Consider the following 13,680-nt stretch of genomic DNA (forward strand, 5'->3'; position numbering starts at 1 on the left):
CAGTGAGCAGTTTAGGAAGTTTACTGACAGCTGGGGAATACATCTGAGGTTTCAATGCGCCCATGTACCTAGTGGATATGGGATCATTGAACGGAATTATCGAACCGTCAAAACAATCGTGGCTAGATCAGGCTGCACAGTGTTTGAGGCAGTTTATTTGTACAATGTAACCCCTAAAGATGATGTTTCACCCTCTACGGTGCCGGCTGATACATTGCATAGGTATCACATTAGGGTGAAGGGCATAGAGACAAACCCGCTACCTGAACTGGAAGTAGCCAGAGAGAGAGTGAGGAAAGGGAATATTGTGTGGATCAAAAATCCGCAAGGCAAGTGTACGACAACGTATGGAGTTGGGCAAGTCACTGAAATAATCAGCCCACAAGTGGTGCGGGTCAATGGCGTGCCACGTCATGTTAAAGACATACGGTTAGTAACGCAACCATCACTAGACAACATGAGCGAATCAGAATCAGAATCTAGCGAGGCATCTCCCGGGATTGCAGCACCACCATCAGACAATGACTTTGAGATTAGTAGCCTCCCAGAAGAGACAGAGATGCTCGACCCTCAGATCGTAGACAAAAGCACAAGTGAAGATGAGGCATGTGTCGTCTCCCCCTCGACGAAGCACCCGGCGAAGACGATCACCACTCCCTTGCCATCTCTGTGATTATAAGATCAGGGGGGGAGTGTGGGGAAAATGGCTTACCGTACAAACGTCTTCGTGTCTGTCTGTCCTGTGAGTCGCACGCGTCAAGAAAGAAAGAAAGAGTCCATCATGGCGGCCGTGACGTTTTGTAGTGAACGAAGTCTCGCGGAATCACGTGTGCGTGCCTCATAAAAACAGGTCACTTGTGGGTGGGAGAAAAATGAGAAATCATTTGCCGTTTGAGAAGCGGCAAAGTCAGTTGGAAGAATTTGTGTGAGCAGTGATTTTTGCCTGTTGATTGACTGCAATCTGTAAGCATCTATAAGCAATTACAACAAAAAGCAATATTATCTACTTAACTTTTATGTCGCAATTAGTAACATATTACTACGTTATTATATAAAACATGTACTTTACGATGTTACGATCCATTGATCTACTAGGTGTATCAGAATTTGGGGGGGGGGGGATTTTGACACCCTAACACGAAACTGTAAATAAAATATAAAAAACTCGTAATTTCTTTTTTAAAAGTGGGTTGTTTATTTTCTTTATGGAATATACTTCCAAAATAAACTATTAAAGTTGTTTGAAAAGTAATAGAAATATTATTTTTTATCTTTTAAAAAACAGTGTTTACAAAGTGCCGGCGTGCCTTCATGCAGCCATTTTTTTTTTTACGTAATAAAATCAATTGAATTTACGAGTTAATTATTTTTCAATTTTTAAACTTCAAAAATTTATCAAAGTTTTTCTATTGGTTAAATTTTTACGCTATTTTCAGGGTCAATGTGAAATTTTTTGCTCTTTCCAATAAAACAAATATAATATTTTAGACAAACGTTTTTTTTTATCATTCACCCCCCCCCTCATTTTGAAATGTCTATTAAAATTTTAATAATTAACTAGCAGGACTTTGGAAATTACACAGCGGAGTCTTTCATATGTAATATATTGATGTTGGCATTATGGCCCGGAAGTTTTTTTGGTTGGTTTATAGATGGAGAAGGGGTGAAGGAAATGAGGCCATAGAGGTCACAACAAGGAATACATTCAATTGACAACGTTTGAAATATGTAGAATCTGACTCCATGCAATTAAGGACAGACGAATATTGAAGTTGAGAACCGGTTTTATTTATTAACGACAGTTTTAATTAGAAGAGGTAAAGTGTTCGTAGGATGTTTGCAGGTGTGTATGCATTGATAAGGAATGAACTTTTGTAGGCTTGTATAATTAAACAAAGAATGAATGTTCGTAAGCGTACTTATCTTTTCGGACGACGGGGGTGGTAAGTGGGTGGCCGGTCGTGCTACTTCGGTGATATGTGTCCAGGCTTTTAACTTGAAAGCGGCGACTACTTTCATCAACAACTAGCAGCGCGGCGTCTTCGCCTCCTGTATTTTTCTCCTTTTTCTTTTTGGTTTGTGTGAATTAGGCATGTTTGGAATTGAAAGCGTTTAGGCCCATAAGATGAGAGCGTAGTCGGCTTCAGTCCACTGGTGCCGCCGCCTCCTCCTCCTCCTCCTCCTCCTCCTCCTCCTTCTTCTTCTTCTTCTTCTTCTTCTTCTTCTTCTTCTTCTTCTCTTTAGGTCGGGTGGGAGAATGTCCGTGCGTTCACTGACGCAGCTGGGCGAATCTCCTCTCTTTTTCTTTTCTTTTTCTTCTTCATCTCTTTAGGTCGGGTGGGAGAATGTCCGTGCGTTCACTGACGCAGCTGGCCGAATCTCCTCTTTTTCTTCCTGGTCCCCTCATTTTACTGTGATATTTTAGGCCTTTATTTTCGGCGCGGAGCTCTGCCATTGGTTGATAATTCTTTTGTGGTTATCTTATTTTTATTTTTCTAAACGGAAGCGATGTGTGGAGCCATATGTGCAAAAGACGACTTTTCATTTTGTCTCTTATGCTGGAGACGTTAGCATCCGGTTGGCATGTTCCCACAGCATTCAGCATCTGCTTGAATCGAAACTGAAAACAAAATTTATATATATATATATATATATATATATAGAGAGAGAGAGAGAGAGAGAGAGAACTTGAGTTCTTTCGGTTATAATCGAAACCGAAACTAAAACTTATGGAGAATTCTTAGTATGATTATTTATTACAAGAAATGGAAGATAATAACAATTAAACGACAGTCACTCGGAAGGAGAAAGATGTAAGCGTGACACACAAAATAAGACACACACTATCGTATTAATATATAGATAAGATAAGAAGATACAATATATTATATTGGGTAAAATATAAAATAGTGATTAAAAAAAATAGATGACTTGAGTGCCTTCAGCTATGATCGAAATCGAAACTAAAAATTATGAAGAATTTTTGTATTAGTATTTATTACACAAAAATATGTATATTCCGGAATTAAATCTCACCCAATGAAATTTGTCGTAAAGCATGACACACAAAAGAATACACACGCTATTGTATTAATATATAAATTTACATACGAAAGTTTTATATATCACAAATTGAAGATAAAAGATCAATAAATAATATATTGTAAATTAAAACAAAAAAGGAGTGTTTTTTTGGAAATTTACCCGTAAAGTCCAAAGTGCAAAACCTTGTAGCAGACGCAAATAGACCTCTTTCTTCTTGCATATATTCCTCCCTGATTGAGTGATGTGGCCATACACTGGCCAATCAGAGGAGTAGCGCATGAATATTTTTAACCCCTAAGGACCTGACATCTTCCGGTCCTGAGAAGAAAGAGGTCTTTTTGTGTCTGCTACATACTCTCAGGACCGGAAGCTGTCAGGTCCTTGGGGGTTAAAAATATTCATGCGCTACTCCTCTGATTGGCCAGTGTATGGCCACATCACTCAATCAGGGAGGAATATGTGCAAGAAGAAAGAGGTCTATTTGCGTCTGCTACATAACCCCCTGCTTAGGCTGAAAGCCGACAGAGACAAAAGTAGCATAACAAATAGTAAGAAGAAGAATACAATAGAAATGTAAATTTATTTGAGTATTTTTTTCTTACTATTTGTTATGCTACTTTTTTCTCTATCTGCTTTCAGCCTAAGCAGGGGGTTATGTAGCAGACGCAAATAGACCTCTTTCTTCTTGCACATATTCCTCCCTGATTGTAGCGGTATCAGAATTTTTGTAGGAATTTTTGACACCCCTAACACGAAACTGCGAATACAATATAAAAATCTCGGAATTTCTCTGTTAAAAGTGGGTTATTTATTTTCTTTATGGATTATACTTCCAAAATAAACTATTACAGTTGTTTTAAAAGTAATAGAAATTTTTTTTTTTAAAACAGTAATGAATTTTCCGAACTCAATATTTTTCAATCTTTAAACTTTAAAAATCTATCAAAATTTTTCTATTGATTCTATTTTTACGATATTTTCAGGGTCAGTGTGAAATTTTATGTTCTTTCCAATAAATCGAATATAATATTTTAGACAAACGTTTTTTTTTTTTTAAATTCACGACCCCCCCCCCCCATCCCAATTTTTAAGTGTCTATTTAAAAGTAAATACTTAATTTAGTACCTGGAAAGTAAATAATTAATTTACTCACAAATTGAAGAGAAAAGGTCAATACATAATATATTCAAATTTAAAAAAAAAAGACATCGTGTTCTTTTAGAATTTTACCTGTAAAGTTTGAAGTTTAAAACCTTTTTTTTAAACCACGTTATTTGTTTTTTCTTTTTTCTTTTTTTTTTTTTAATGGAACCTTGGTCCTTGCTCCTTTAATTTAAAAAAAAATTTGGGCTTGAATTACATTTTTCGAGGAGTTATAAGCTTGGAAAGACAGGGGGTCGAATAATTCACGCCTCCCATTTTGTAAATGTCTAATAATAATTAATTTAGACTCGCTTAAGTACATAATTATTTACTCACAAATTGAAGAGAAAAGGTCAATACATAATATATTCAAATTTTAAACAAAAAGAACATATTGTTCTCGTAGAATTTTACCTGTAAAGTCCGAAGTTTAAAACCTTTTTAAAAAAAAAAACACGTTTTTTTTTTTTTTTTTTTTTTTTAATGAAATCTTGGTCCTTGCTCCTTTAATTGAAAAAAAAATTAGGGCTTGAATTGCATTTTTCGAGGAGTTATAAGCTTGGAAAGATGGGGTGGAATTATTCGCTATTTTCACAAAATTTCTGACACCGCTACTGATGTGGCCATACACTGGCCAATCAGAGGAGTAGCGCATAAATATTTTTAACCCCCAAGGACCTGACAGCTTCCGGTTCTGAGAAGAAAAAACTCTCTCTTACTCCACCAGCTTTCGAAGGGACTAGACCTTTCGCTTCTCTGCTCCTACTAGGTATCAGACGACAGCCACCGGCTGTAAATACCTAGTAAGCAGTGAAGTCCCGAACCTTCCTTCCTTCTTTTCCTCCTTCGAGTTTAATGCCTTTTTTAAATAAACCTTTTCCTTGTTAAGTTTAAGAAGTGGTTTGTTGTTTGTTCGGAAAATTGTGTTAAATTATTTTATTAGGGAGTGCCTTAAAAGCACTAAATATAATCCCTAATACCTTTTTTTTAAAACCACATTGTTTTTTTTTAATTGGAAACCTATGTTCTGCTTATATTGTCCAGTAAGCGATGACAACAATTTTTCTATTTCATTCAATGTTTTTTTTTTAGATATTTAAAAAAAAAATTTCATGCGATAAAGAAGAATGAAAATATAATAAATCAAAAATTTATGTATTTCTTTGAGAAAAGAAAAAAAAGTTCCTCGAGTGTTTTTTTTAAGACAAAATCTTATAAGTAAAATTTGACTATTTTTAAACTACGGAAACACATATTTCTTCAGGCACAAGGCTACACAGCTAACACGAACGTGTGGTTTTTACTGCCTTCTGTCCATCCGTAGTTCTAAACAAGGACAAACGGCGACTTCTGGTTTTTCGATAAAGACATAAAAATGCTTGTGTCATTGCGCTTTTTTCAAACAGTCGTTTAAAAACTTCTTTTATTTAGAAAAATAAATGGATTTTAAAATATGAATATGGATAAATTCTGAACAATAAAGAATGGAACTAAACATTCAATAGTATTTTCATAGGTAAGTGATTTTTTTCGAATTTATATCGATTTTTTATACCAAAGTAAGTAAAATTTCGTTGATTTTCTTTAAATCTTTTTTAAAAAGAAAACCGATTTAAAAAAACAAATATTGCATAATTTGCTATTAAACCTGTTATTTTTTTTAAAATGTGGTTTTTGCTCCTTTAATTGAAAAAAAAAATTAGGGTTTGAATTACATTTTTCAAGTAGTTATAAGCTTTTAAAAATAGGAGGTCGAATTATTCAATTTTTTTTCATGCATTCTTAAGATCGGTTTCTGACGTTGCTATTGATCCGCCATTATTAATTCTGAAGTGTAACTTAAACAATGGGAGGTAACTCAGTTTGGAGTGTTAATGAAGCAAGAAAAAATTTATTAAGAAAAAAAATAAAATAAATAATAACATTATCATTACATATTAATGTTGTTGTTGTTTTTAGGAACCTATCGACTTTTTTTATTTTGTTTTTGTGATAGACATAGAGAGGACCTACCTCAGAAACAGGTGAGAATCTGTCTCGGCAGCAGGCTGAAAGACAGAAAAAGAAAAAGAAGAGGCCAAGATGGCGGCTGTTGTATTTTAAAGCCTCCGGTCACGTGTAGATCTCGAGCAGTCTCGTGTGGTATATGCAAATAGGGTGTGCGCGTGAAGCAAAATGTAGTAGGCAAAGAAAATCAGGAACACAGATAGGAAATAGTCAGTATCGCGCACCTCTAAGAGAGAGGGATTTCTTGGCTGTAATAACCATAGAGAAAGAAGAAGCAGAAAAAGAAACAAAGAAAAAAACTCACTTCTCACAGACACATGGTTCGTCACAAAAAACAATCCAATCGCTAGAACCACCTACACACAATCTGCCGGACGCTCGTCCTGCCTTTATAGTGGCCGGGGATTATATATTTGCATAACCGCTTGAGAGTAAACGCAATTCTATGAGAATTGCATGGGGTCAACGCTAATAAAAACCCATGGACACCATCTTTGAACTCTCTCTTCCGCTCAGCCCGAAACACAACGGACATATCCGAGGTAAGCTCTCTATTTCCCCTCATTTCGGTTATTGCTAATTCTGCTACACTCCCCCCAATCTCATGATCACAAACAGGGCAGGGAGGATCAGTCGTCTTTGTTGGGTACTTCTTTGAAGAACTGGAGGCAGCACTTCCTCTTTGCCATCTTCCTCATTACCACTGTTATTGCCACCAGTCTGTTCCATAGGCTGTGTTTCACAATCGGGGGAGGAGGGCAGTATCCGTCTTTGTCGGGTACTCCTTCGTAGAGGCAAGACGGGTGGTCCCTCTTCTGCTTCTTCAGTATGTGCATTATATGGCTCAAAATCCTCTCTGTCGTCCTGCATCATACTCTCTGTCCTTTCAGAAGACATCGTACTGTCTGAGTCTTCCTCTTCCTCCGATGTAACAACATAATGACGAGGGTGCAGATCTTTCACATGACTAGCCACACCATCCACCAAAATCGATTGAGGGCTAATTACCTTGGTCACTTTACCCTTGCCGAACCTCATGGTACATCGATTTTGCGGTCTTTTGACCCACATGCGATCTCCAAACTGGTAAAAGCTGTTCTGGGGATTCAGTTGCGAGATTGGTCTCCTTTACTCGAACTTCATATCAATAAATCCTGTTGGCAAGCATAGTGAAGGGAGATTTGTCGTCTCTTGGTGTGATGTTATACCAGTAGACAGCCTCCTGTATGGGACAGCGCATTCTAGCTGCTATTCATTTCACTGTATGGTGACATTGCTCCACTATGCCATTCCCGGCTGGAGCATATGCACAACGGAATCACAAGTGAACTCCCCATTTATGTGCAAATGCTTGGAACGCGTTGCTGCAGAAAGCCGTGTCAATATCTAAAAGGATTTCATGCGACGAGCCACGCTCAAGGAACACTGCCTCCAACTGATGAATCACGCTTGCTGAGTCCTGCCTCGCCAATTTCCTCCAAATGGAAAAACGCGATGGACCACAGTCTGTTAGAGTTAAAAAATGGAAGGTGTCATAATGCGTGATATCCATTCCAATTCTCTGCTAATTCTCGTTAACTTCCAGCTTTCCCTTTTTCCACCTGACTGACGCTGGGTCAATGGACTGACATTCCTCACATTTCTGTATGACTGTTTTAACGGTTGCTTTTGTCGTAGTTGGGAAACTTCTCTTGACAAAGTAGGTAGTGCGTCGCACCCCCCGGATGTCCACTACCTTTGTGAATAGCCATGATTTGACTTTCATCTAGCTCATCTGTGTGAACCGTGCCTATCACCGGGTCAAGCCTGTTTTTCTTTTCCATTGCCTCAAACCACCGTCAATCGGTCAGCGATGTTTTGTGTTGATGGAACCAGCATCATGTCCACTGTCAGCCCGTACTCTTTCACAAGCTCCTTGAGAGTGCTTAGTCGCCTCCTAATAAGCATCTCACTTGCTGCTTTGGTACATACTCGCGCCTTTCCAGTTAGTGTGTCCGAAAACCAATGGTATATGCAGACAGAATTTGTCTTTATGTGTAGCACGTTGCTCTGCCACTGAAGAGCCAAATTGATGCCTTTCAACACAACGTCCAGTTCGGCTAAGTTGATATGTTGAGAGTCATCTTCAGGTCGCAGCCAACATGCATCTTCCGACACAGCTTCACGCATCTCCAAGGCTGCACCAATTGCTAGGCAGCTAGCATCGACCCATACATTCAGCTCTTTGCCATCCACACATCAATTTCGCCAGGCCGGATCGTTCTGCTACACAGATTCTAAGGTTTCAAACATCATACGATGCAGTACGGCGTCCCTTGCTTCATCATCCCAGCCCTTCATCACCGAACTTACTTTCCTTCTGGGTATTCCACAAGCCACACAAAACCAACCGTACACCAAAAAGTGCCTGACAAGTTGACCACACAGGAAAAACATGGTTCGTCACGTAACAATGCTGGGAGCCTCTGGAATTGCATTTCCTTGCTTCCACCGTAGTTCACTGCATTCCATCCTGACCTCCGATCCCAGCACCCGTGCACCATCCTTCAACCACTCCGGGTTCTTGTACTCCAATCTGAACTGCGCTAGGTGTTCTCTTATACAGGTCGCGGGCACCACTTCTTCATTGACAAAAATGTCATCAATGTAAGCAGATGCTGCGCAGCTTACAACTTCTTCCTGAGATAATACTTCGCTGACAATTGCTCTCATTATCAGGGGAGCCACATTCAAACCGAACCCCAGACAAGTTAGACAGTATTTTTTCCCGTCAATTTCCACAGTCTTGTATGGCCACAGTGTCTCATGGACCCGGACTTGTAGGTATGCTCTCCTGAGGTCCAGTAGAGACACGTTAGCACCTTTTTGTCTCCATTCGTGCAGCTTAGCCGCACAAACATCTGTGTTGGCCTAAACACGTCTACGTAATGATTTAACTCCCGGTAGTCCATCACCGGGCGCACTTTGGTTTTGTTCTGCTATCAGGGGAATTAGGCCTTTGGGTGGTCCCAATTTATTCTCTGGGTATGGCACGAGCCAATCATTATCTATCCAGGTGCAGAGCTCTTGTGTGTATTCTTCACATCAACATGAATGCTTATCACCAGGAGCATCGTGTTCGCATCACGGTGGGGAAGGAGACTGGCACTTATGCATCCTCCCTTTGCTCGTTTCTCGAACAGTTCCGAGCCCAGTGTCCCCTCTTACCGCACTGGTAACACTGTGTTCCGCATTTTTGACAGTCCCTTGCAAGGTGGCCTTTAACATTGCATTTGAAACAGGCCACACTAACAGGAATATTCTGGGTCCTGTTGTTGGGTGAGCATGTGGCCGCAATCACATCATGAAATTCTTCCCCAGTCATCGTCAAAATTCTCGCTTTTGACATTAGCTCCCCCATGGTCAGGGCTTTGATGTTCGGCACCTGTTGAGAACAATTGAGATGGCGTCAGGGAACCCAGTGATGAAAGTCAATTTTGTAAGTCTCTCTAACCCATCTCCTGTGAATCCGGCCAATCCAACCAACTGCCTGATTTTGTTGGCGTAAACATCCACACGTTTGCCAGCCCATCTAACCATAGTTATTTTTCTGTATGCTGCAAATGCGTCATCGGTAAATGCCTCCTGTAATCGGGCCTCAATCTGGTCTATCTTGTTTTGATCGTCCTCCTCCATTTCCATGTAGAGGGCCAGTGCATCACCTTCCAGATATAAAGGTAGCAGACTCATTACATCATTAAATTGAAGATACTCTCATGCGCTGTTGCTGTAAGACACACTGCAGTTACCTCCCATGATTTCATGCAGTTAAGAACTCTTGTTTATTATTTCAGTAAAACTTGTAATTTCTTCGAAAATTATTTTAATTGATAATAAATTTCTACTTTATTATTTTTCGTAATTTTTGGATATGTTACTAAATTTAATCTGATAATTAAGTTAATAACATTGTTTTTTTTTTATTGAAATTCAGTTTTTGTCATGTAATATTATTGTCATTATTTGTGTTTGTTGATGTAATTAAATGTGTGTAATGTATTTGCAGTTAAATATATTGGTATTGTTAGAAAGTAAAGTCCAAAGAAAGAATTCCCAACCGTTATGTTCTCCGTTTTGCAATTCTTGATATCAAGCCCCAGCGCACATCTGGCAGAACTTACTTCTGCCAAACTGACACACGCTTTCTCTCTCTCTCTCTCTCTCTCTCTCTCTCTCTCTCTCTCTCTCTCTCTCTCTCTCTCTCTGACACACAGACTTTTTATTTGAAAAACTGACTGCATTTTATTTGCATATTTCTTCCAACTCTCATTACCCTATGTGACCACTAGTCTGTATATATCAGGTGCGACCATTTTCTTTTTTCCCCCCTTTCTTGAAATGGACGGCACATAGTACAAGGTCAGGTTTGTACTATTTTTTAATCACATGCCGTCTTGATTATTAAGATCAATAATTGACAGTGGATATTTTCGTTCGTGGTGCAAGCGTTGTATATGTTCTCCTTCAGTAACTTCAATCTTCTCTTATTCTGCTGGCAAGGAAACTCTCTGTATGTCTAAGATGTGAAGTAACATTCCATTTACTGCCACTTTGCTTTTGGAGAGTACTTCAGTTACAGTACATCTTCCCGAGTGGGTTGTGCAACGAGAATTGGGTGGTTTCACCCACACTTCTTCACCAACCGTGATTTCCATGTGTGCTTGTTCCACTCTTTTTGTTATAGCCAATGGATGTCGCCATTCTTATGAAAAAATAGATCGATGTGGCACTGACTTTTCATTTTGGCCAGCCTTCAGTGCCATATTATATGAAAATTTCCTTCAACATGCAATTCCCCTTTTTTGTGTGTCTAGCCAGCGCAAGATCAATTGATTGACATTTCCTACATTGTTCCACCACCTCTTGGACATCTTGCATTATGATATGTGGATTCATTTTTATTGCAAGGTATACAGTCTGTTCATTTAAAAAATGATGCATCCTATGCAGGTCTTTTAGATGCTCTACTGCACAGTACACCGGAGCCATGTCTTTCTCTTTCCTCAGCCAGGCTTTCTTCACTCTAGTCAGTCCGTCTACTTTATTATTCTGTGATGGAACCAAGCTGACAGTTACTTTCAGTCCAAATTCTTGGATCAAGTCTTCAAGAGCTCAAAGTCAATGCTTAATAAGCATCTCCGCTGCTCCTTTTGTTTTGATTCACTTATTACCAGACACCTCCAATTTAATCCATGATACGACTGTTGCAGAGTCTGTTCTAACGTCCACTACCATTTTTAAAGCCATATTGATGGCCTTCATTATAGCATCAAGTTCTGCAACATTGATATGGACGCTACCATCCTTTGTTTGTAGCCAAGCAGCATCTTCAACAGTCACTCCTCCTATTTCCAATAATGCCCCTAATGATAGGCTACTAACGTCACTCCATATTACTCCGTCATGGAGCAATTCCTGCTTATGTGACTGTAGGGAAACGAGTGACTTACACAACTAGCACATGTGCATAATTCAATGGGTCGGTCGTGGAACAAAATGAATGAAGAAAAAAGAAACAAAAATGGCTGCCTTATCTCTTTATATTCTTGCAATGTTACCACCTGATATGTAGATGAGATGCTCCTGGTTGGAGATAAAAGAGGGTTGAATTTTCAGATAGGACGTTCATTTAGAAGTTAGATTTTGAAGAAGTAAGTTTGATCAGCAGAAGTGCTTTTGGAGTTGAGAGAAGGTGCGTGACTTTAGTTTGGAAGTTGGAAGTTTGGACAACAGTGTTGAACTTAACCAATAAATTGGTGATGTGAAGGGAAGAAAAAATAACACGTGGGTTATTTAATAAGCTATTTCGGCCCTTGGTGTGTGGTGACTCAGAAAAAAAAAACAGAAAAAAATGGACAGATTCGACTTTTGTTTGATACCCGATTTTGATGGATCTACCACTGGACCGTCTGTCGTTGAATGGGTTGAGAAGGATGAAAAAATCTGTAAACTGTGCAAAATTAAAGAACCAGCCACAGTCATCCCTTTGAGGTTAACCAAAGGGGCCTATGCAGTCTACCAGCAACTCGGGGATAAACCAGACTGGGGTGAAATCAAGCAAAGCCTATATACAGTGTTTGGTACAGATTCGTTTCTTGCATGGCAACAGTTCACTAGTGTACCTAGTTGACCTACGAAACTTATCTGTATCGTTTGGTGGGGTCAATGACAAGATATTAAGCTGTGCCTTTTTAGTAGGCTTATCTGAGGAGATCAGTATTTGACCACCAGTCCATAAATAGCAGGATTGGCCATTTTTTCTTTATCTCTTTTCTGAAACGGATGGCACGTTGTACAAGGTCAGGTTTATTCTACTTTTTAATCAGAGTATTTGGGCATATCTTTCTTTTATTCCATGTCACCCAGAGGCCAAGTGACTTGCATGTTTTTCCTTTGCAGAAAAAGATAAGTTAGGTAATTAAATCCCTAACATCTACGAGATTAGAATACTTCTACACTTAGCAAATTCTCACTAAATACATCAATTTTGTTTAATATAATTGTGATAGTATGAAACCGTTACCTCCTCCTGGAGAACTATTTAATCAACAGAGTTTAAGATATACAACCACTTTTGTTTGGGCGGGTTTACGAAAAATAAAAATGGAGGTCACATCACAACTCTGTGACTATATCAAGTGTCTTATTTTTCTTCTTTCTTAACAATGAATGATTATAGGTATACACACGATGCCATATTACAAACCCTGAGTAAACATTGTTTTTATCATACATATCTTTCAAATGTAAAAACTCTTTTCAGAACATAAAAAAATAATTGACGCCGTGGATAATATATATGTCAGGGGTGTGAGTTCCATCATAGAAGCGTTGATTTAATTTGAATAAAATATGCATCAAGTGCGCTTAAAAGCCAAATTACAATACAGTTTTACGAAAATAAACCAATATTTTACTTGCTTGAAATTTATAATTTAGACATATTTCAGAGTCAAACCTATCCTCAGTATCTTGTTTCTTTCTTTTTTTCCTTCTTTCTTGCCATGTTGTAAAGTTGAAGAAAGGAAAGTCAGCAATAAAGATCTGCACATTATCTCTCAGCATTTTGAAATGTTGGGAACAGTGCTTACACCCCTGACGTTAATCTCAGGTCGCCAACACACTAGTCCCGACATTTCAAAATACAACCGCTTCCAGAGAGCATAAGTGGAGATGGAAGAGTGCTCTTCATTTGGCACATTTTTCGTCACTCAGGCAAATTTGAGGCTATATGATTGTCTTGGGGAAAGTAATACACAGAATATTAGAAGGACTTTGCTTAAACTGTAAAAGAGAAAAGAAGCAAAAGTTCAAAGATGATAGTTTTACATCAAATACTGAGGACGTTGATGAATTCTAGTAAGATTCAGCAAATTATGAAGATCTCCTCTGACAAACAGCTTAGTCAGGGGGGAGTAAGGAAGTGTAAGAACCAATTTTTGAATG

The sequence above is a fragment of the Euprymna scolopes genome, chromosome 41, assembly GCF_053919585.1.
Source record: "Euprymna scolopes isolate OS-2025 chromosome 41, ASM5391958v1, whole genome shotgun sequence".
Taxonomy (NCBI): domain Eukaryota; kingdom Metazoa; phylum Mollusca; class Cephalopoda; order Sepiida; family Sepiolidae; genus Euprymna; species Euprymna scolopes.